The sequence below is a fragment of the Chroicocephalus ridibundus genome, chromosome 9 (assembly GCF_963924245.1).
Source record: "Chroicocephalus ridibundus chromosome 9, bChrRid1.1, whole genome shotgun sequence".
NCBI classification, from domain to species: Eukaryota; Metazoa; Chordata; class Aves; order Charadriiformes; family Laridae; genus Chroicocephalus; species Chroicocephalus ridibundus.
The window spans coordinates 14,204,829-14,227,596 of record NC_086292.1 but is presented as its reverse complement, the minus strand read 5'-3'; the positions used below and the strand labels follow the sequence as shown (position 1 = coordinate 14,227,596).

General features: G+C 43.3%; 1 protein-coding gene across 2 annotated transcripts in view; it reads right to left on the bottom strand.

Moving 5' to 3' along the window:
* Nucleotides 1–22,768, bottom strand: part of PAK3 (p21 (RAC1) activated kinase 3) — a 140,443-nt gene that overhangs the window by 94,486 nt on the left and 23,189 nt on the right. Inside the window, exon 2 of one of the 2 annotated variants that reach the window (XM_063345611.1) lies at nt 3,113–3,223. The exons of the other annotated variant lie outside the window; for it this stretch is intronic. The gene's annotated coding sequence lies outside the window, so the exon portion shown is untranslated. The remainder of the gene's footprint in view (nt 1–3,112; nt 3,224–22,768) is intronic. 2 annotated transcript variants of the gene reach the window in all.

The following is a 22,768-nucleotide window of genomic DNA, read 5'->3' as shown; positions in this document are numbered from 1 at the left end:
CAAAGATTCGACCTCCACACACAAAACCTAACAACTGGGAAAACTCTGTTACAATAAAAGAGCTTTTTTGGATAAAGGTTGTTTTTAGAGGGCAACCCTCTGGTCGGAGAAAAAGCTGTGTTTAACTTGCTTAATCTTCAGTGAGTTTTAAGGGTCTGATCAGGAGCTCACAAGAAAAACCCCACTGTTGCCATCACTCACCTGTTCCGCACAGGCAGAGGTGCCATGAGCACAGGCCATCACCTCTGGGCAAAGGGGGGTTTCAGTTACCAAAGGAAAAGTGCAGCCAAGGTTCTTATTGAAACCTGCAGTTCACATGAGGATGAGTAGTTACAAAACGAAATACCAAAGTCTCCCACCACAGGATCAGTTCATGAGTGACTGGAGGTGAAATACTAAAAACGATACAATCTAGTGTGCGCAGAGGGACTGAGCCAGAGAGTTCAGGAGGTGCCCAAGGCAGCTTCACACAGGCTGCACGTCCAAGATAATTCCCCGCCATGACAGACACCCTCCGGACGCAGACAATGCTGAAAAGCCTAAGTGTTTGCTGATGAGAAGGGAAAAAAGTATCTGTAAACTCTGAAGGTAAAAGACATCACTTCCACCCTTAATAACTTGCAAGTGTATTTTTCCCCATCTCGTCTGCCAAACATTTCAAACCAGTGTTGCATTTCCTACTAAACCACGATGTCCACACAAGGAAAAATCAAGTGAGCAGTGGCCCATGAGACGGTATAGTGCTTTGAAAATGAAGTTTACAAAAGCATTTGAGGTAATGTAAGAGAAATGGAGGGATCAGAAGCATCAATGAATGAACAGAGAGACAGGATTTCCCTGTACATCAGAGCTCTGAGCTTCAAAATCACGTGGAAATCCCAGCTTTCCTGGTTTTAACAGGAAATAGCCCAGGAGACAGACCGAAGGCTCTGAGGCAATTCATTTTCCAACATGACAATGCAGCTACAGCCAGAGCATCACACTGCAGTCATGCTGCCTGTTACTCAGTGTGAAAAAAGATCAAAGAGCAAGAGGGCAGAGATCCAGCGAGGCACACTGCGAATCTGCGGCTGCACTGTTCTCTCTTTCTCACAGCTCACCCAGCTGAAAGCAAGGGGTCTGTTCAAGCTGTGGCTGTCTGCACCTACGCTGAGAAGAAACTGACAATGCCAGATAGCCCCTTTCCCCTGCTTGCCGGACTGCAATACACACACTTGCTTAGAGCCCCTCGCGCGTTCGGTGTGCAGGTAGCACTGCTGGTTTGCTCAAGCACAGGAGGGTCAAATGACCGTAACTCCAGAAAGGTCTGGTTGCAAACAAAAGCCGGGGGAGCACACGTCTTTATGAACTTTTATCAGCTTCCAGTCCCTTTTATCTTCTGTTCGGCTGTCACCTAACGCTAAAATTAAATAACATTTGGTCTTGTCACTATGTTAACCAAGAGACACTGCAGATTCAGAAAGTCAAACTCAGTCTGTCCTGCTGGATACCCGCTCCAGGCACACTTAACAGGAAAGCCCAGCCTATGATGGAGAGAACAGGGGACTCATCCCTTGGAAATGTAAGTGCCCGATGCGTACCCTACTCTTATAAAAGAAACATTGCAAAGGGGTTAGACACAGAAGACTTATAATTGGGATGATCCTATACAGGCATATCAGCAACTGATGCTAAACAATTAGAAATACCTGATTCACAGCCCCGCAAAGGATCTGGGACAGAGAACATAAGCAGCGCGATGTAACGCCCAGCCTTCGTACACTGCCTTTACAAGAGGCAGTCAATATCCCTGCAAAGTTGCCTGCCTGTTTCATATCTGTATTATCTTCCATGCTTATTTTGGTCTTGATTTCAAAAAGGTGCTGTTCATCTCTTCTTCCCAAAAGTCACCTCCCCAGTTCTGCAAAGCCATGAGCTGCTCATATATTTCCATGCCTTGAGAAGTTAGGATAAGTACACTCCAAACCCCAAAGAAAAATAAAACAATGCTGGATGCCCACCAGGTCATCAAAATACAGGGTAGCACTGTAGCATGGACATAGCACTTTCTGCTACTGTGCCAGCATTTTAGGACTATTCCTGGTTTTCTTTTCTCTTCCTGATGATTCCTTACAAATCAGGCTCTCTCCCCGCCTGGTCCTCCTGTGATAAAAGTCTCGTTGCAGCTGCAGAGAAAGGCAAGCCATTTCGCTTGCATGGCTGCCTCTGCATTTCAAGCTTATTTGTATGAGACACTGCCACCCAGCACAATTTGCATACGTACTAAAATGCGAGACCTGCACAAAATGAAGCAGGAAAACCATTTGTCTTTATTCTCGGAAAAGGTTAATGGCATGGATACTTTGAAAATGTTTACTATGAAGTGTTTCCTAAGCCTCTGAGCTATAGAATTTGTACATAAAAGGAGGTTCGCCCTCTTCCCCCAGCCCCACAATCCTATTTGCTTCAGATTAACACGAGTGACCTCCACTTCACTTCAGCTTCATTCATCTCCCACGGAGCAGGGCCTGGCTTTACTGAATTATTTCGCTGCCATCATGAAATGCTATTGAGCTGCATTGGAGGGGACACGGCTGCAGATGCAGGTGTTAGCTTTCTATCACATTAACTGTTCAACAACCAGACAAGATTCCTATTTAAACCTTACTCAAATCAGCAGGGTTGCAGAAAACCATGACATAAGTACAAGATACCTGGACCTAACACACCAGAACACAAGGCCCAAACATGTGATAAAGAAAACAGGGGTGAACTACATCCTGGTAATTACATGCGATCATACACATCAGGGGACAAAGCAGCCCTGCTGCCATGAAGCACCTCAGCTTCTCCTGCAGGTCCCTCCTTCTTTGTCCTCAACTGTGTCAGTCACCCAACACGCCCCCCAGTTGCTGTCTTAAGAGTGCATCAGAGGCTCTGGGATGGGTGCTCTTTGAAATCACTTAATTTAAATTGACATATGAAGTGTCACCTCCAAATTAAGCAAGGCTGAAGAAAACCCTTCAGGACCTTTCTGTCCCTTCTCTCTTTCCTTCTTGCCCTCTCACTTTGCTGTAGAAGAGGACGTACATGTCACTCACCTCTCTGGCCATCAATAGGAAACAACTCCTACCTGAAAGGTGTCTTCAGTTGCAGACTATAAGGGCAGGGAGGATATGCCCTCATTTCCCCAGTCTTCCAAGAATAACAGGCCAGACTGAAGTCCCTCCACAAGTCAGATCTCCTGTGTCAGACACAAACCCAAATTATTCTGGCACATAAACACAGATCTGTGCTGAAAGAATGGCCATTGGGCAATTAACAGAACAAGCATTAAATCTGTCTCGCTCCTTTGTTCTCTAGGCAGGCTGCAAGATTGACTGAACCCTTTTACTTGGGAAAACAAATATTAGGACCGATCTTCAGCTGGCAAAAAGCCCCATAGTGACATCAATTTCTCTATTACCCAGACTGAAATTTTGACCTATGTTTTCCAGCTGCATCAAAACTCTTACTCGCTGCCTGCACCTCCCACACCTTCAAATAGCACAAAAATTCCACTCACTATTTTTTTTGCACACCACGGCCAGATTTTCCCAAACCTTACTTTGTTTTTCACCTTGCAATTTGGTTCTGGTTTTCCTGCCAGCTGGACACCCCTACCAGGCTTGCCCTTCTACCTCCCCACCCTGTTCTGTCTTAGGCACGTTGGCTGTGCTGAACAGCTGTAAGTGAAGAGTCAGATGCTTTCTTGAAGTGCCACAGCAGCACAGTGAAAATCCCCTGCTGCATTAGGCTCCCAATAGCCAACCTGTGAAGCACCCAGGCTGCCTGGCAAATCCTGCTCCGATACGGAGTATACAGCACCAGGTTTGGGAGCTTTTGCTGTGATTTGCAAACAATCAGATATTTCAGACACAAACCACAAATCCTGTATTTACACATTCTGTTCATTACCACAGATCAGCATCCTACCTAAAGAAGCAGAGCCCTAAATTTAAAGTAGAACAGACAAGTACAAAGGACTGGTGGCAGTAATTGTCACACTCTGATGGAGCAAGGGAATCAGACCATTCCTATGTCTTTGGCACCCAGACTGTCCCAACACATATTCCATCCCTTAGCTCTCCAAAGAATTACATACTATTCCTTACTCTGCACAGACAAGAGTTTGCTTTTGCATTCAGTGAACGGTGGTTGGGGTTTTGGTTTAAAAAACAAACCCATGTATTTAGTGAAGATCACATGTGACTCTTGTGATGAGCAAAGCCATTTTAAACAGTCCAGAACCTGGGGGAACCAGTCAGAACACAGAGGGTGTTGTGTGGGCCCCTCTTCAACAGACACGCATACTGAACTCCAAAAAAGCCAGAAACTAATGAAGACTGGCAGGATAATCAGAATAAGGGAGATTCCTCTATGTGAGACATGAGTAGCCGGCTTTTTTTAGCTTAACCAGAGACTGAGAGGGGTCATCACTGCAATCCAGAAATAAGTCAAAGGCAAACACCAAGGAAGAAAAAACGCTAGTCAAGATTAGTGACTAGAAATAAACAAAGAAGAATAAAAAGGCTATAAGTAAATTTGGACTGGAAATTATAGCATTTCTATTACCAGAAGGATGAGGCAGAAGTTACTCTTCAATAGAAATAATGGGGGAAAGACACCATTAACCATCTTCAGGAGTTTATAAAGCAGACGCTAGGACCTAGTACCTGCCATCAGAGGGGCTGAATCAGGCACCCTCAAGCTTCCTCGCTACACTGGGTGCTCAGCTCAAATGCAAAGAAGGAAAAAAAAATTTAAAAAAAAAAAAAAAGGGAAAATGTCAGCATTCACCACTGCTGTCAAAAATCTCTCATTAAAACTAGGCCACAAATGCAGCAAGCTCTGCAAGGAGGAATGCCCAGAGGAAAAAAATGGCATCTCGGTGAATTCAGGCTCCCTGATCATTTGTGCCTCTGCATCCCAAACACAGACACTTGCCCCACACTTGCTCTCCAGGATGAATTGCCAGTTGGGATTTTTCTGTAGCACATCCATACTGAGGCATCAGGAAACTCTCTAAAAGCTATTGAAATAACTCTACCCAAAAGCACTCTCCTGCAGTGAAACAAACCTCTAAGAGGAATAGTGGTCAAGTTTTTCTGGACTCCTAAGTAGTCTCTGTAACTAGAATTTGCAGGAATCAAAGGAACGGAAATGCTTCCATCTCTAATTATAACTTTTCAAAGGAATTGGGCTCAGGTTTTTTTCCCCAACAAACACTCTCCATCAACATTTGTAATTTATGGCCCAAGAGACATGGAATGCAGAAGTAGGCATACACATAAAACAAAGCTAAGTGTCTACTGCTTAAAATCTTTTTTAACATTTTACAACATACAGTGCAGAGAAAGAAAGAAGGAAACTCAGTTGGCCTGAAATAGGCAAAAGTGGTTTTAAGCGTTTATTTTCTAAGCTCAGCATACGTTTTGTGGGTTGTTTTTTTTTTTTTTAAAAAAAAAAAAAAAAAGGACACAATACCATCACTCATTCAATACCTTAACCAAGGATTCAGCATTCCAGGTTTGACATGGAAGGATTATATGCTGGATTATATGATGCTTTATGCAGATGTTCTCGTTAAGGAAACATGATCTCTCATTAAGGTGATCTCTCTGCCTGTAGGTCTGTCCTCCTCTGAAAGCCTGGCAATGCCACTGAGCGATTTGCTCGAGATCCATCAGTGCTATAGAGGGCAACTCTGGCTGGGCTGAAGGCAGACAGCCCAGTGCAAGCTCCCACCTTCTGTACACTGCAGCCATGGGGCTCTACCTACGACATGGCCAAAAGCTTGAAAATTACTGTAACATTTTAGAAACTGGTTGGGAATCATCTAGAATTTCTTATTGAAATATGAGGTGTCCTGCCACAGGGAGAATTTAATCTGAAAACACCTGGAGACACAGCACATGCACACACAGGCACAGATGCTTTCAGTGCTCATGAACAGTTACTCGCATACAGCTGGCTCTCAGAATCCAAATGACTGAGGAAAGTTTATCATTACTCACCACCCATGCATGTTCAAAGCACACTGGTCAGTAATGGAACAGATCCTCCGAAGGAGTCACTGGTACCTGTAACTCATTCCTACTACCACCCCAAGAAGGAATTAAACCATAAAGTAGTTTCTAGGCACTCGCCAAGGGATCAGACCCCCATCCTGCATGGACAAGCAGGAAGAATGCCTGTCCCTGTCCTACACCACTTACAACCCCTGTTACTGGCAGCACACCAGTAAAAGAGATGAGAGGCCAGAGAGCTGAAGCACAGCACAGAAACCAAGCCCCCATTCAGTTCCTGTCTGCGTGATGCCAGCCAAGAGCAATGCATAGGCCTCCCAGCAGGGAGGGCTTTCAAGGAGCTATCAAAAAAACTACCCAGTAAAGTGGTGGCTGCCCCAGATTTGATGAGTTTTCCAGAGGCATAGGGATGTGACCGGAGAATGAGCAAGTGTATCTCTCAGGACTGACAGAGTAAAAATAATGGTCATCCTCTTGATCCAGTCATAGGTGAGACTCTGAGGAGATGCTGCCTGGTGAAGAGCCCTAAAGACCAAGATCTCACTTTAAGGAGGCAGTTCCTTCCATTTTTCAAAAGGCAGAAGCCAAAAGCCTGTCCAAAAACATGATCAACAGTTACTTTAGTCTAATCACAGGACCAAACTCAATTAAAAGAGATGGTACAGTGGAAAGTTGTGCAAAATAACTTTTTGGACTTCTTTTTCTTCTTTCCCACAAAAAAAAAAAAAAAGGTGCTTGTCAGTCCCATCAGAATGCCTTTGATCTCAAGCAACTGATCTAAGCAACAAAACAATAAGAAATGAAAGAAAAAATGAAAAAGGCTCTCTGGAAGACTGCAGTATGCATACATCTTCCCTCCACACACTGCTTCGCCTCTGCCTCCCCAGCCACAAGCAGGTGACTCCTGAGAGCTGCCAAAGTAGAACACAGAGAACAGCCCCCCAAACCACGACGTACCTCAGGCACTTTCTTAAGGCTCTACCAAATTCTCCATTCTGCTGTATCTTGGCCAGATATGTTAATAAGTGAGCAAGGTTTATTGTGCTGTAGTTACATTTCACAGTCATACAGAGAGCTCTTCTCAACAGCATTCTCCCTCTTAAATTCCCAAGAGTAGGGAAGCACAGTCTGTGGTGTTTAAGGATGTTCTGTATTTTGATTTTTGAGGCCATCATCATTGCTAGATTAAAACTCCGCTGGCTGAGTCTATCTACAGAAACACAGTTATCAGCCCTCCACAGGCTTGCAGAAGGTCAGGGCGGCCAGGCAGGGAAACCTAAAATTCAAGAAAGACTGTCTGTGTGTTACATCTTAATTTAGAAGTGGCTTGGATATTTCAGCACTTACTTAAGGTTAGTCATGCAAGTCACAGGAGCTATTCGTAGGCTCAGAAGTTAGACACGCATCAAGCACCCTTCTGACTTGTGACTTCAGATCATAATGTCTGTGAAGCCGAGTCTGCTGCTCAATACCGCCTCGTCCAGCCCTTTACTTGATGATTCTATCTGCACTGGGATTTAAGAGTCACTGTACAACAATTTTTTAATTTAAATGATAACAACTCAGATCAGACTAGCCTTAAATTTTGACTTTCTCAGGAAAAAAACAGAAAGCATCCATAGACACACATTGCGTGTTCCGATGTCAGCAAGAATGTTGCTACTGGTTTCATGAAAGCCAGGGTTTCATTGCAACATTTAACACTCAGAGTGTCACTAAGTAAAAGAGGGACTGTCCCAGATTTCCCTACAGTTACTAAACAGGAGAGTTATCAGTTCTAAAGACAAAAGCAGAACTGTAAACAGTGTTACTTGAAGTGATCATGATAATTGGAGGGAAGAAAGGAGAATTAATATTTCTCTGTAGCACTGGATGGTCCTAGCAAATGCTAAAAATGGTAACCGTGTTCAGTGATGGACACAGCTTATTGTTCACAGAAAGCTTTCTCATAATTGCAATTTTTTTTTACCTCTTCAGCCTTTATTTTAGAAGATTTCTGCCTTGGTTTGCCCTGGCCTTCTGCAATCTGGAAGCTGCAGCAGTGAGCTTGAGACACCAGTCCTGATGCCTGGGAAAGTTCCTCACTGTCTGCCAAAACCTGCTGCTTCGGAGACCCCAGCAAACCCTTCTCCATCAGAGGGCTGCTCTGCCCGGCTGGTGGGTGGGCAAGCACCAAGCCTGAGACACAGGCAAATACTTAGCAATCCTTTTGGCACAAACACTCCTGTTGAGGGGAATGAAAAGTTCATTTGTATTCACATACACTGAGTGGTTTGTACAGCTACCCCTACTGCTGTATATCACATACGCAGGATCAGACCGCAGGCAAGGGAGAAAGCGGGTTGTTAAGTCACAGAAATTCAGTCAACCTGTCCGGATATGAATCTCAGGAGAACACTCAATTTAGATAGTTTTCTCAACCCTCCTGAAGCTCTGTTTATGATCAATTAATCTAGACATACAGAAATGATAATAACTTGATAGATCTCAGTATGCAGAAGGTCATTTTTAAAGCACCACTATGTGCATTAGAAAGCTTTAACACTCATGACACCATAATTATAATCAAGCCTCATCTGGCATTACGTAGCATTGCGAAAAGTGTAGTGGGGGGTAGTCTGGTCTAATTCCTTATCTAATTAAAATTCTATTTTGTTCCAGCAGCCAAAGCCATCTTATATTTTAACAGCATCACAATGCATACCTGCAATTATGAATTAAGTCATTTCGTTTAAAAGCAACTGCACCACTGCACCTTGGATGTCCTCACGGAAAAAACATGAATTACACATCTCTAACACAGAACTTGCCAATTCTGGCTCCTTGCAGCCCAGCACTGAGGTAAAATAAAAAATTACAAAGGTGGAAAGCTCACAGCTTCGCAGGGCAAAGGCACAGCTGTATTTTATACCTCACAAAACTTATTCTGTGCAGCACAGACTTGAAAGAAAATTTTTGGGGTGGGGCTAGGGGAGGATGCTTAAATCTCTTCACAGTTGCCTAGTTCAGTTACAAAGATATTACCCTCATTGTGAGAATTACAAGGCAAAATACCTCATCTTGAATAATTCAGGAAGTCAGACTGAAGGACGGTAGCAATGCCTTCTCACTTTAAATCCTGTCTCCCTTTCCCCATACTGATCTCCTGTGACTCCACTAAGTATAAAGCAGCAGGCAATAAAAGAACCAGCCATGACTGCAGACAGCTGCATAAAGCCCTGCTCCCTCCCTTCTCCCCCATGTGCCCATCAGAAATGACTCTGAATCCATCCTTCTCTTCTTTCTGAAGACTCGTGAATGAGAAAGGGAAAGCAAAGATTATTGATCTGAACTCCAAATTCAAAAGTGCAGAGCATCCCCAGGCTCCAAGAGAGGAAATCCCTGGTAAGGTCGTGTTAATAGTGTCCTCTATCTGGCAATACTTCATACAACTGACAAAACTTTCAAGGTGCCCGTTATCGCAGCTATGGGGTGAAATCAGAAAGTCTGACTGGGGTTTACAAATCCCAGTTTAATACATGTGCACCACAATTTATGAACACAGTACATTAATGGCTGGGCTCAGCATCACTAAATCAGTCCCTCCCGCTACAAGTATGAAGTAAAGATGGATAAATCAGAGCATTTCATTTAGGATGATTTACATTGCAGATAAATCAACAGAGTGATTTGTTAAGACATTGCAGGATCTTCTAATCTCTTTCTGGTTTTTCATCAATCAAAACCTTTTTGAAATTACATCACTAAATTCCAGACTAGAGGGGCAGGGCCATAACTCAAGTCTCGGGGGTAAAACCAAACAGGCTCATAGTGTGGAGTGATGGTTTGGTTGTGCTGGGCTGGGGGACAAGGCAGCTGGGTTCAGTTCCCTGCTCTGGGACTCCTTACACTCTCCTGTCTTGTTCAACGGTTCCTCAGTTCTGTGCCCCCACGCATGAAAGTGAGACCACAGCATGTCCCCCTGAGGGTCAGATAGTGAGGAAAAGCACCTTCAGAAGATCATAGGGTGTTAAACACTAAGGCAGCTACACTGTAAGGCAGTCAAGGATCCTGGCCACCCCAGAGAGAAGAAGCTGAAGTCCCCTTAAGGTGACAGAGTGATCACTTACAGATCATAGGGACAGATGTAAGATAGGGTGACCTAGAAGAGCACAAACTCAGGAGCACTTCTATGAGGAGCTCCAGCTGGGCTGTACAAAGATCATGAGCATAATTCTCACACTGAGGAAGATAATTTGCAGAAAAAAATCCCACTGCCTGCCCCCAGGACACACAATTTCCTAGCAGAATGCTGTAATCATCCTGCTTGATCACCTTCACAACACCAGCCATAGAAACAACCCAGAAGAGATGGTAGGAGAAGAGGTCTGGAAGGCACGTCCTGCGAGGAGCAGATAAGGACTTCGGGTTTGTCTAGTTGGGAGAAAAGGAGGCTGAGGGATGACCTCATTGCTCTCTGCAGCTTCCTGAGGAGGGGAAGTGGAGAAGGAGGTGCTGATCTCTTCTCCCTGGTATCCAGTGATAGGACACATGGGAATGGTTCAAAGCTGCACCAGGGGAGCAGCTGGACTGGACATTAGGAAACATTTCTTTACTGAGAGGGTGGTCAAACACTGGAACAGGCTTCCTAGAGAGGTGGTCAATGCCCCAAGCCTGTCAGTGTTCAAGAGGCATTTTGACAATGCTCTTAATAACATGCATTAACTTTTGGTCAGTCCTGAATTGGTCAGACACTTGGACTAGATGATCATTGTAAGTCACTTCCAATTGAAATGGTCTGGTCTATTCTATTCTATGAGCTCCTAGTAAGGGAGTCAAAAAACCCATTCAGCCTTTGATGTACTGGTACAATTTTGGAAGACTGTGCAGCACAGGGGCTACACAGAGCCAGCACACAGGTACACACCACAACTACTTCTCCAAGATCTTTATTGGACCATTTCCATAGCTCCAGAACACGGGGCCCCCCAAGGACAATTTCCTTCTGCATCTCAGGACAGACAACTTCTAGTCATAGAATCCACCCTGGTCTGTCTGTTCCCCATGTCATTATCAGTGCTTGTTTCCTCAACTGTGAAGGGGAAATTAGGAAAGTGGCCTCATTTATAAAGCACTTTGAGATGTGCTCATGACAAGTGCTCTAGGAGTGATTTGTTCTTCAAGTATGACTTCCGATCTCAGTGGTTGCTCAGTCTTTCAGCATATCCAGATAGCTTAAGACTCAGAACTAAAGCGGTTATGCTGTGTCTCTGTATCTCACAGACTTTATAAATTCTCTGTTTCCTCCTCCCAGCAACTAACAAATTTGGTTTCTTGTGCAAAGCTGATAACTTCTCCATCACAAAAGCATTCCAAGTTAGTCAGAACCCAAAATACAAGAGCCAGGTGTGCCTCTCTAGGTTTCCACCTACCAAAAAAAAAATTAAAAAAAAGAATTCTTTCTCAACGGTTAGGCCTTGGCAGCTACTGCTTTTCAGTTGAAAAACTACTGTCCTGTTTGACTAATACTTTGCTTCAGCTTTCATTTTGTAGTGTGGCGCTGAGGAAGCAATACTGGAGTAATCTACAGTTCAGCAGACGTGAAGTTGATTAGCACTGTACATGAATCACTGTCTGACCTTTGCATCCATTTAGTTCAGCAGCAACGCTCATTTGAATTGATCTAAAGGAGCTACTTTCTGAAATGCTGTCACACTCATGCAAATAGTTCGTATCTAATTCCTATACAAAGCAACACATCCAGTGCTGTTCAGGAAGCCATTCACAGAGTCCTGTCTGTACTGGATGGACAAGCAGCACCAGAAAAATGGGGCTGAGTCTGAAAAGCACTTGTTGGTGCTTTTTTCCCTTTACCTTAAGCACACACAGGAGAGGTTTGTGCTAGCAGGAGATGTCAGAGGGAACCACTCCAGATTGGGGAACGCCTGGCCACCATAGAATGGGCACCATACAGCAACAACAGGCCTCTCCTAGGGCTGGACGCAGCTGCACCCTGCAAGCTGAGCAGGATGTTTTCCTCCATGCCAGATCAACCCAGAGCTCATGTCGCACACCAGGCAGTGAAAAGGAGACAACCACCCCCTTTGCTGCCCTCACAAAAGCACCCCTGCTCCCTTCCTCACTCCGCCCACAGTACGAAACAAACATAACTTCCACTCAACAGTGCTCTGACTGTTGTACATATATATATAAACACACAGAAAAATATACATTTTTATATACATATATGTATACATTTTTGTGCATACATGTATGCGCATATATATACACATATGCACATACGTACATGCATATATATGCCAGACAGTTGTATTAACGGGAAGAGCTCAGGACACAGGGTCAAGTGCTTTCGTCTGAGACTTTCCAAGCCCAGAGTATCTGATTGTTCCTTCCCTCACTGGTCCAGCTGTGCCAGCAAAGAAAACATCATCCTGACAAGACAGACAGATCATTTTGATGAGGTGCCTTTGCACAGTAAAAGCACTATTTGCTAGAATCACTTTTGTCCCCACCGGGAACACTGAGAGGGCAGGGTGTGCTGGTGTTGCCCCAGTGACCCAAGTCCCCACACCTAGACTAACATTATCCTTAATTTAACCTACACGTATACCCAAGTAAAAGAAATCCAAGATCCCAAAGCCTCAAGTCTATGTAGTCTGGAACAATCCCCTTCAAACCCAGAATTATTTTAACAATTTGGCAATCTAGCTGGATTTTGCCAATTTTGGAATGATTTCACAGTCCAGAGATGCTTGCTGCGGACAAAGCAGAACTAGAGTGCCTTTTTTTTTTTTTTAATATTACTTGATTAGATAACTTGGGCTTTTAAGCATACTGCATGGTTATCGGCGCATAAACCACCATAATGCTTCTGAGCTCGAGTAAGACCCATGCCTTGCATTAACTTTGCAAGCTACAAGCCCAGGCCCAGTGTGCTTTGGCTTCTGGATATAGGGCATATTCAAAACCTGACCAAGTGCTAGCACAAAGTTATATCACCTTATTTGTGTAGTCTCTCCCACAATGGTGACTTGATCTACCCTTCAAATATTTACACACACCCTTCACACACCAGACTAGACACTGTTGGAGCAGAGCTGTGGGTATGCATAATACACCTTTTTTTCCTATTATATTGTTATGAAGTAGGAGGTGAGATTATTCACATATTAGGCCTTCAGTCTCCAGGGAACTGTCTGTGGTTTCTATATTTATACTTTCGGCGTTGTCACAGAAAATACTGCAAGAGATTTTGATCTTGAAAACTGATGCAAATTTAAAATCTGTGGCATTTCCACCTCATCCCCAAAGCTGGGGGAAACAGAGGTTCCCAGATTTTTGCTCGCCTCTTCCTTAAAAAAAAAAAAAAAAAAAAAAAAAAAAAAAAAAGGACAGAGGAAAGCAGCAGGAGGCCATCACACAAATGGCAATCATAAAATTGATCAGGCTATCAAACAACTGTCATCAAGAAGCGGAAAATAGATTAATGAGCATTCATTATTGACTGGCCAAGTAGCCTGGCAACAGCTCTCTTCAAACGCTGACAACAGCGGGACTCTCTAATCATTTCCAAGCAGGAGGGACCTTTCTTAAGCCACTGGTCAGCACAGCTCTGGGATTTTTGCTCTTCATAATGTGGGTAAGATAAAACAGGACTTAGATACAATTCTGGCTGCTGTCTAAGCACAAGTATTCCAAAATTTGAATTCCCTATCATGTAAGCACCAAGAAAAATGTGCAAATCTAGATTAAGAGATGCACAACTAAATATTTTCAACTGCTTATCACGGGTTGCTATTTTAGAGAAGGCTGCCTCTTACCAAATGAAAACACTAACAGTAACCTTTTGAAGATGAGCAATGAAGAAATGGTGACAAAATGAAAGGGTTCACATGGTAGACATCTTGGTCCCTGCTACATCATTGCCACTCCACAGCCAGCATGACCATTCAGGTTGGATCTACCGTATTATAAAGAGAGGGGCTGCAGGCTGGGCAGACTCTGAGAACACTCCCGCTCTCCAGTGCGCTGCCCAGGTCTGTTGCATTAGTCTGGGCATTGAACTACCCTAATTTTACATATAGCTTAGTGCATGTAGCATACGTACAGATTATCTTTTTTGTATCTGGCCAGTTCAGATAGGATGCACACACATTTAGGGTCATATGCTCATGGCTGGCTCCTGTTCAAAACAACCTGGCTCCAAGGGCCTTCCAGGCACAGAGCAGAGGATATTTATTTTATCAGGTTTCTGAAGAAGTTCAAGAACATTTTACAAAGGGCAATGAAAGGGGTGGAAAGCACCTTATGTCAGCAGTTGGCTCAAGACACACGGACTTGCTGGCTTAAATGCTGCCAAGATTGGGATTGTGTTGTTATTGTGCAGCAGATAAACCAGTGTTGTAGGAAAAGGGTATTGGTAGTTGTGTTAAAAGGAATATTCTACCTCAACGAATCAGAAGTGGGGGGCCTCTTGATTTGCTTGAGGGACTACTCCAATCAGGTAAAAGTAAACAAAGACAACAATGAAAGCCAAAGACATAATAGGGAAGTTCCATCTCAAAAAACCTCTGTACTGTGTAACTACAACTCACATCTATTGTCCCACAAGGTATGTAGTACAACCCACATACATTCACCTCCCACACATAGCTGAGGGATTTAAAATCACCATTGACTGGTGCAGTGCAGAATGAGTCCTACAATGCCCAAAGGGGCCCAGTGACAAAGAGCGAGAGCAGTCACTTACTCCTCTTCTACGTACAGCAACACTGCAGGCTCTCCTGACTCCACCACACGTGTGTTATATGTGTCCTACTCCTTAGGTAAAAAACAGGGAAATAAGAGGGTGAAAGGGCAAGGTATGGTCTTACGCAATCCTCTGTCCTCTCCGCAGTGCTACTGCCCCTCTCCCGAAGCAACTGAAACACACAGCAGAAGCAGCTGGCTCTAAAATTTATATAAATTTATAGAAACCCTGGCATATACTTTGCCTTCTGCATGGGGAGCCACCTCTTCTCCCCTACCCCATATTTCCTTGTTGCATGATCCAGCAAGACCTACAAGGGATAAGAACACTAGTGGTGCATGTTCCACTAAGTAAGAAGTTCCCTCTGCCTCCGTTTCTCAGGTCACTTTTGCATCAATAAGAAGCCCCATGAGCTGTCCTCCAGTACCAATTTTCAAACAATTATAAGGGATGTAGAGCACTTACGCCCATTTATACCATTTAAAGATCTACCCCGTGGCTCACATTTGCTCAGTAATTTTACAGAGATGATATGAAATATGGGTCGACATTTAATGTTTCTTAATATTAACAGATTGATTGTAGCAGGGGAAAATTAATAGTGCAGAACATACAAGTGTGATCCAACAGACGCAAGTGCCTACTCCAAAGGACCTGAGATGCTGCTGCACAGGAAGAACCAGAATTTATCTCAGTGTCCTTAATAATTGAAGAGTTCACTGCCTTTGTTAGCCAACTCTAAAATAAACATCATCTGTACTGCAGTGGGGCCTGCAAGACCCATCTCCCAGGCCAGGACCCCAGAGGACCAAATGAGAACCAGCAGCCTTCCCCAAAGAGCTGATAAACAAAATATAGAGCATGAAGTAAAATGTGGGTACAGCTAAGGACGCATAAGAAAATAACAGGAGGATTTAGGTCAAACATGGGAATAGTGCTGTCCACTGTCAAAAGAAGCTGATGAGTAATTTAATAAATGCTGCTGTGGAAAACAGAGTTTTGAGGCAGGATAAGAAGGAAGAAAGAGTTTTCTGGGGGTCTTGGAGGAACAACCTCCCATATGAGAGCTGAAGTCCAACAGTCAGTGGTCGAAGATCCCCCAACAGGCTGAACAGTTGTTTTGGTTAGTTCAAGTGAGATAATGGGAGTGAAGTGGCTCCTCACTCCTTCCTAGCTGCCATGACTTCCAGAGTGGCTGAGCTAGTGCTTAGTGTCAGGCAGGTTGGCTGGAAGCAGCTTCAGGAGAGTTGTCAGTTAGGAATCAGGGAAAGGAAGATGAGCAGTTTGTGTCTAACAGGAGGGAGAAGGTGAAGGGCAGTGGAGAGATCTCCAGAGAGGAGGAAATGCAGCCATCAGTCTGGAGAGGTGACCTTTGCAGAACCAAGACAAGTGAGGTAAAATGAGATTTGACCACTTTCATTGCTCTCTGAGAAGGATGATACAGGGAGCTGAGAGAGAAGATAGAGGGGACCTGGACGGAAGAACTTTTTTGTACCTAGGCTTAAAAAAAAAACCACAAAAAAACAAAAAAACCACACAAACAAAACCAGCAGCAGCCTCTCCGGGTGCTCTGGATGCACTTGATAAAAAACATCAAACTAAAAAATGTCTGAAGGTAACCCAAGCACAGATCATAATTTAGTCTAAGCCAGTATCAATGATGCAGGTAACTCCAAAGCTCTACATTCACTGAGACAAAACACCATTATTAGCAAAGAAAATTAAAGCCATTCGCTCTGAGGTCAGTGAGATCAGAACGTGTGAAGAAATTTAGTTCTGTTACCTCATTTTAATACAATATATTTTCCAAAATTAATAAATCATCATGCCACAAACCACTGTTTTTTATAATGGGGGCAAACACCCTCTCTACTGCCCTTTTATCAGTTCAGTCCTACCCCTCTGCATCTTCCTTACCAACAGCACCTTTTTTCTAAGCTGAGTGAAAGCAGAGGTAAAAAAACCACTACCGAATAGAAAAAAATAAAAAGAAAGATAATCCCAACTCTTGCAATTGTTTGCACTGCTAACGTCCCCCTGACAATCTGTCACAATGAATCACTCCCCAAAGGGAGGCTGTTCTGGGATGCTGATGGTTCACAGCATTGTGAAGTCCTGTTTGGGACCAATTTGAAAATAACATTTCACCAAAGATCAAAAAAACACCCCAGGATAACCTTTAGCCCAAATTATCAGTTGAGGTCCCAGTGGCTTTCACACATTCAAGTAACCTCTTCCCCTCCCACTACCCTTCTGCTTCTGGCTTCAGATTTCCACAGAGAAGAAATTAATAAACTCAATCCTCACGGGCCATTTTATTTATTAATGGGCAAAATTCTCTCAGTTCCTTCACTGCTTTTCCCATAGGTACTAGACAATGTTCAGATGCCCTTCTGCTTGTGTTATCAATGTACAGCTAAATTTCATTTAATTCAATTATGAGTGAAAGCCACAGGAAGCCAATATGACAGCTCCACTAGATAATCTTCTATTTACCTGCCACAATTTCATCCATAAGGTCCTTTTCTCATTTTACATCAAGATTCCCGACTGCTTCAGTCCGATTTGCTTATTTTAAGGCAAAAGCAGTAATTTGTCTTTTTAGTCATGACAAAGATTTTTGGATGTAGGTAGAGATAAATGAAGTTTTGAGATACCCGATTTCTTAAATAGTCAAACATTTGCCTTTTACACTGTTAGATTAGAAAAAGTAAATGGTTAAATTTCAGCATGCAAAGGGGTATTAGTCTTGCTCACTGCTTCTAACAGAGATGCATGCAAAAAAAAAAAATCACTGTGCATTGCACAAAATATAAATAACTAAAATAAAGCTATATAATTATATGGCATTTTAATGGGATTTTATAATTATATTGCATTTTAATGGGATTTGGACAATTAACTCCCTTCAGCTCTTTGCAAATTTCTGCCTTGGGCAATAACCTTGTGCCAATGTCCACCCCAAACCAATGTGTAAAACAAACTCCAGGGTGACATGTCTCCACTGAAGTATAGTCACCTCCATAATGAAAAAGAGCCACTGCTGACCTGTTACAGTGGCTAGAACACAAAGCAGGAGTGCTCTATTAGCCATAAGCCAACTGGGGATTTCACAACACAAGATGTAACGCTGAGAGCCTGGGACAAATAGCCCCCTCCCATCCAGTTTCTTCTGCTCCACAGTCCAGGAGATGACCGAGAGGGAAGAGCATCATTTCATCAGTCACTAATGCCACGTCTTAAATCAATATGGAGGGGGAGGTTGCCTTGGGAATGTCCCCGCTGAATACTAACCTGTGCCAACCTGTTTCTCTTGCAAGAGCTGGCAAGGCAGGACAAGTTCACAGACATAAACTTAAGGGTTAGGAAATCTAAGTTCTCCTTGGGAACTACATTTCTAAATAAAACCCATCCTTTTAGTGCAGTGCTATTTATAAGGGCTGCATGTTTATGCTGCTCACTCCCTATTTAGCTTAGCCTTTCTCTAATATTCATTATCTCTCTCTCTCGACTTCTTGCTGTCTGCGTATCCATTGTCACCTCTCATTTAGGAGTGACTCATTCTTAAAAGGATTTAGTCAGCTGTGAACAGCCAAGCTAAGTACTGTGCATGGCACAGCCAGGGAAAGAGAAACTCTAGAAATGTCTGGACAGATCTATTTAGATAATCTCCACTGCAGACAGAGCAAGCAGGCAGTCCAAATAACCCACCTGGAGTCTTTGGGAATTTTCCTCCCAGAATTTAGTGTCAAATTATTGTTGCTGTCATGTAGACTTTAGACTGGGTAAAGGTGCAGGAGCCTTCTCCTCCACTCCAACACTGCTCATCATGCCCTTCCAAAGCAGCAGCTATTTTTCTCCCTTTCTCTTAAGTGCAACAAGCAAAATAGAACATTTTACCATCCGTCCAGCAGCACCGTCCAAAAGCAGAAATTTGACCCACTATCCTATTCTTCTACATACCATAATAAAACCTCCCCTGAAGAGCTCACCACCTTTTGCCCCTTGTTGGAGCTGTCGGGGCTCATTCCTGGCTGGGCAGGGGTGCCTTCTAGTGGGACTTATCTGAAAACACGGCTCTGTTAGATCTCATCTCAGTTTATGGCTGTCTTCTCCCCTGATGAACTGGCTTGGCAGGTGGCCCACAGGTCCGCAGGTGAACTGGGTGGGTGGCTCACAGGTCCACCCAGGAAGCTGCTTGTGGCACAGGAGGTCAGGGGAAGCTAGAGGCTGCTACTGCGGCTTGAGGGAAGAGTGCACTATGCAGTCCTTACATCTTGTGGGAAATGACAAGCCAGCCCCAGAGTCTGGGACAGCTGGATGTCCTCTCCCACCAGCTCTGTGCTTACTCACTTGGGAAAGGAAAAGTAAGCCCTATATTAAATGAGAATTTCCTTTAAGGTTTAAGAGCATGGCTGAGGATCACAGAGGTGTCCAAAATGCTGTGCTAGCAAAATGCATCCAACTTCCTTCTCAAGTGAGTCTAATAAACTGGGAAAACCCTGTCAATCTGAATATACTGTAAGTTAGTGAGGCGTGCATTTAGTCCCCGACAAGGCTGACTTTCAAGGTGCAGTCACATGCAGTACAACCAAAGATGATGACAAGTTACCACACCACCATACCTCTCTGCAGCATAAGAAACACCCCTGCTTTGTCTGTTCACGCCTTTTAGATTTTGTTCAGAAAGACAAAATAACTCCACCTCTTCCTTCATCACCCACACACCCTGTGCCCACATGGGCTGGCCATGCACCCAGTTCAGCTATGTAGCAATGGAACAGCTTTCTGCAGCCATGTCCACCACAAGGTCAGATCTCCTGGAACTGTCCTGCCAGTTCCTGGGACTGAAAAATCAACTCTGCCTTTCAAATTGCAATCTGCAAAACAAAGCCATCCCACAAAAACCACAACCAAAGTGAGATAAAGGATGGGAAAGAGCAAAGATTCACCCTGTTCTTCTACCCTTCTTACCAGAAAAGGACAAAAGTCAGAACTGGTTTTGATCGAGGCCCTGTTGTAGCTGAAAGTGATACATTTGAGGGATGGAAAAGGCAGGCAGATAAATGGTTCTAATTTTGGCATATCCTGCTTACAAATGCACCACACAGTAAATCACCCCAAAACAACGCAGACGCCAGCAGAACTGGTATCCTAAGAGCAATGCTGAATCCATGCCCTGGTTTCAGAACAAAACACTGCACACAGTTGTCCACACCAGTACAGTCACTTGGACTGTGATGATGTTTCTTTCACCTTCCCCTTGCTTACGTCCCCTGGCAAATGATATTCCTCGCCAAAAAAAAAAATTTAAAAAAAAGTTTGCTGAAACTAGAAAACTAGTATGCTTGCTGAAACCAGACTGTAAGATTATCAGAGTAAGTGTTGCATCTGCAAAGATGAGCATTTCCCTGTAGAACTAATTCCAGAAGCAATATTCATCCAATTAACAAAGTGAAGCAAACTGTTGCTAGGCCTAAGGAATTTGCTTAGCCAATCTATTTGGACATTGCTTACGCGGCTTTCATTAAAAGAAGAAGCTGGCAACATGAGTTCTCTTTCCTGAAATCAGTAGGATTAAACAAGAAATAGCCTCTCATGGATCAAAACCGCACATGATGGCAACCATTACCATCCAAATTACACAGCAGCAAAACAACTGGACAGATACAGTCAACCAGATCATGAAACTAAACCTGCTTCAAAAAAAAGAAAGTGGGTTTTGTTGGATGCAATACAGTTCAGATTTCAAATCTTTAAGGATTTGTCACAAGGTATAGCTCCACCACATTTCCAAAACAAAATAAAATTGAGGAAAATCATTCTTCCTACAGAAACAGGAAAAACAAACAAAAAAAAAAGAGAACAGAGAACTCGTTTCTTAAATAAGAGTTCCCAAGAGTTGTTCAGCTTGCTTGCTTGTTCCAGTCACAGCTTAGTATTTGTCAGGCAAGTCTTGTGGATAAGAGATGGCACGGAACCTAGATCAACCAATTTCTTTTTCTCCCTCTTTAGGGTAAATTTACTTTTCACAATGTAAGCGTACTAAATTGAAACATACTGGGCAGGGAGCTCAACAGGGAGCCCTGTTCCCGCTAGTGCTTTTCCTACTATTATTTGTAAAGGCTTAGGAGAGCCTCAAAAGAGATGATAAATCTCTTCTCGCTAACCTATGGCATTATAAGGAAATCCTTAACAGTCTGGAGTGTAGATCATATCACAAGATAAAGTAAGACTTTGTAGGAGGAGTGCTTTCAGATTCCAAATGGTGGTTGTCTCACCACAGCATTAAGAAACAAAAATTCATTTGCACTGATTTTTTGCAAAGTTGAACATTTAGACCATCTCTTTGGCATCAAACAATCCAGTTGCATTTTGAACCCTTCCCACACCTTCCAACAGCAAACAAACATCCATGAGCAGCTGGGACTTTTCTTCTTATAGAAACTCTTCACTCAACTTTTACACCCCTCCACCCCGTAATGATTCAGAAGGAGTTTGGAAAATATTCCTTGTGATTAGCAATCCAGTCAAATTAGATTCACATTGTTTCTCCTTTAGCTCAACTACGACTGCAATCCTCTCTTTAGCTCTGGTTAACCACTGTTTGTCAGTCAAGTCCAGCATACAGATTAAATCCAAACAGCATGTTCCCCGATGGCGTCACTGGCCTGGATGCTCTGCTTCCCCTCCGTGGTGCCAGACGCAGGAGGAGCCAACGTAAAAGCGCGCAGCAAGCTGCTCTACCAGGAGACAAAAACACCCAAGGTGCTTCTCATTAGAGCTTGCTGAAACTCACACCCTACTCTCGCCTTCCAGCCTTTCGCCCTGAAAGCATCCTGAATGCAAAATGTATGAAAGGCACACAGGGAGACAAGAGGAGGGAGGGGAGTGGAAGTGAAAATTTCTATAGTGAAAATTTTTCAAAGCTTCTTCTCTTTTGTACTCCTAAATGCAAAAATAGGAGTAAGGAGATTTATTATCTTCCTCCTTATTGTCCCCCCTTTTTATTTTCTACCTTTTCCAAGCCTCTCCAATTTTGGCTAAGTTAGAGTGGCAAAATTCCACTGTTGCCTTCTTCTGCTTCATTTTGCTTTGTAAATTTTACAAAGAAGGGATTTTTTTTTCCCCCCCCAAAGAGTGAGGAAAGGAAAATGTAAAAGAAAACAGCCTTAAAAAAAAAACCCTAAGCTTTATTCATGCAACTGCATCAGAAGTTTAAAAATGTTGCGGGTGGTGGAAAGGAGCATTCAAGAAAACCCAAAGTAAGGAAACAAAATCAAACACAAAAGGAATGATTTGTTTCTGAAATAAAACTAGAGTTTTGATTCCTTTCCACCTCTCTATCAAAGAATTTGATAGAGTATTGATAGAGAAAAAAGTATTTTCTTTCGATTATGCACAATTTACTGCCAAAACCTTAATTCTGCTTTCTATAAGCACAGCAGTTTGACATGCACTGTGAAAGGTGCCTGGTGTGCTACTGCCACTACAGTCCAGTGTATCATATACTGAATGTCTGTTCAGTGCACTCCTCTCCAGAGAATGGTTCCAGTTTTGCTGTATCTCATGAAAATCATGGGGCTAAATCATGTTTTGCATGGAGCTGCAAAACATCCCTGTCCTCCTCTGTACCTACAGAACCAATCAGTGAGATCACCCGCATATAGCGAAAACATTGCAAGTCCGTTAACGGTCTTTCCCTGAGTCCCTGAGTTACAGTGAAATAACCAGTAAATTCTGCTCTGGACTGCTGCACATACATGTTACACCACACTTCGTAACCAAGTCAAGATTTTCAAACAATCCAGGGAGCCATTATGGAAGCCAAAAAGCAGCTTGAACTTTTAGATCAAAAAGTCTTGATCTAAACAGGAACAATTTTATTACAAACATACTCACTTTCCTAAAGGGAGACCACACATGCCCTAACAGTTCACCTTTAGTTAGGAAATTCCCTTTCACCAGCACT